The sequence below is a fragment of the Tupaia chinensis genome, unplaced genomic scaffold, assembly GCF_000334495.1.
Source record: "Tupaia chinensis unplaced genomic scaffold, TupChi_1.0 Scaffold000101_1, whole genome shotgun sequence".
NCBI classification, from domain to species: Eukaryota; Metazoa; Chordata; class Mammalia; order Scandentia; family Tupaiidae; genus Tupaia; species Tupaia belangeri.
This window is the reverse complement of record NW_006159565.1, coordinates 3,349,191-3,351,289: the sequence shown is the minus strand read 5'-3', so window position 1 is coordinate 3,351,289 and position 2,099 is coordinate 3,349,191. Positions and strand designations below refer to the sequence as shown.

The following is a 2,099-nucleotide window of genomic DNA, read 5'->3' as shown; positions in this document are numbered from 1 at the left end:
CACGCGCCCTATAGTGAGAAACCTCTCAAGAAAGAAAGAAAGACAGTAAGACAGTGAGAGAGAGATGGACATCTTCAGAGAGTCTTCATGCCATGATTCACCCCCAGCCTCAGCCAGACAGGATCAGAAGCACAAGCACGCCCAGTGTGTATGGGGAGGCCTTGTGACACAGCCTGGGGACGTTCCCACATGGCTTCAGCAGTGTGGAGTTACCACTGCGCCACCGCAGCTGGCCGAGAATTCGGCTTTGAAACCGGGAAGCAGGCCGTGCAAGAGTGAGCTACCTTAAAATGAAGCAGACCTAGAGAGAAGGATCACATGACACGGAGAGTCTGGGAGGTGATCCCAGGAGCCACTGGAAAGAAGGGGGTAAGAGGAATGAGCCAGTCACAGCTGCGGGAAGTCAGCCAGCCAAGGATTGAGATGCCCAATAGAAGGGGGTCACACACCTCAAAGCTATCCCCACCTGTCCCCATCAATGTCCAGCAGCTATGGAAAAGCACCTTGAGGGACCAGCAATTGGCGTAATGGCTATGTCGCTGGATTCTCATGTAGTTGACTATGGTTCGAGTCCCGGACCCGGTGGCTTAAACTCACTCCGGGCACGTGTGCGTGTGTGCCCAAGATCCCGAGAGGAGAATGGAGGAGAAGAGATTGCGATGTGGTCATGCCCCCTGGGGGGTGATTTCTTGCTTTCTGTCTCTCTGCTGAGCACATGTGCCCTATAGCAAAAATCTCTCCAAAAGAAAAAAGAAAGAAAGAAAGAAAAGCACCTTGGTTCACAGGACTCCAACTATTGATAAAATCACCCAGGGAGTTTTATTTAAAATTGTGGTGCCTGGGTCCGGTCTCCAGAGATCCTGGGCTGATGAGACTGGGTCGGCCTGGCACGGGACTGGAACAAGCTCCCCGGGGGCTGCATGTGCACGTGACAGTGTGGGAAGCCTTGGTCTTGCAGACTTCTCAGATCCCGCGGAGCCTCCAAGTTTGGGGCCTCTTTGAACGAGTTCAGCTGAGGATGGAAACCCTGAGAAAGCGGCCCAGGCAGCTGGAGATAAATCACTCACTGGCTGGCGCTGCAGCTGCGGCTTGAGAACTGTGCTTTCTGGCCTCCGCTGTCCGTGCTCCCGTGACCAGAACGCAGCTCGTCCCACAGACTTTCTTTTTAGAAAGAAAGAAAAAAAAAAACTGTTAAGCATATTTTCCGAGGTTTAATTTCCTTCCAGTGTCCTGAAGAAACCTTCCTAAAACCTTCTGCAGCCTCAACCCCACTCTCTAGTAATAACATCAAAGACTTTGAAATGGAGACCCAGGGAGACTTTGCTAAAGTCAACAAAGCCCAGGGGAGGAGGGAAATGAGACAGAACACAGGGCTTAAATTGTCACCAAAGAGGTGAGAGAGGAAAGCTGGTTGGGGTGGGAAGGGGATGCCGAATCCCAGGAGTTTAAAATTTGGGGAAAGAAGAGAAACACACCAGTTTTGCCAGATTTAATAAATGAACTCCAAGGTGCCTAGTTCGATATGGATTTCCGATAAATAATACATATGCATACTGTGTATCTTACACAACACTGAGATATACTTATGCCAAATATTGCACGAGCTATACTTACACTGAAGATACCATTCACTGCCTAGCTGAAATTCGCATTGGGCACTCTGCGTTTTATCTAAGTGTCTCGGGTCTTGCCAGGGTGTTTCTGGCCTTGGCAAATTTGCTGTTGGAGAAAATTCCCAGAGAAGATGAGGAAATACAGAGGTGAGAGGGGAGGGCCCAGTCCCTCTCTGCCCGCTGTCCCCTGCCCTGTCCTTCCCCAGCCCTGAGAGGAGCCCCAGCCACAGTCCAGGGTGAGAGTGTGCCCTTCTTTCTGCGACACGGATCTGGAGAAAGGGCTGTAAAAGGCAGGAGAGTTCCTGGGCCCCAGTCCTGTGTGATGGAAAGGGGGCCTGGAGGCTTACCCGTCCCTCCCCACAACACGCACTCGGGCCGCCTTCTGCCAGCTCTGCATTTTTCTCCCAGTGCTCCTGCATCCGCCCTCTTCTCTTCCCACCCCCGTCCCTCCAAATAAGGAAGCCCGAGGCAGCGCCACGGTCAGGC

General features: G+C 52.2%; 1 long non-coding RNA gene across 1 annotated transcript; it reads right to left on the bottom strand.

Annotated features, from left to right (window-relative positions):
• Nucleotides 1–752: 752 nt before the first annotated feature.
• Nucleotides 753–2,093, bottom strand: LOC102492359 (uncharacterized). Its single transcript, XR_333854.3, has 3 exons — nt 1,961–2,093; nt 1,615–1,719; nt 753–1,161 (listed from the first exon to the last, which is right to left on the bottom strand). It is a non-coding gene; the product is annotated as an uncharacterized LOC102492359 (long non-coding RNA).
• Nucleotides 2,094–2,099: the final 6 nt, after the last annotated feature.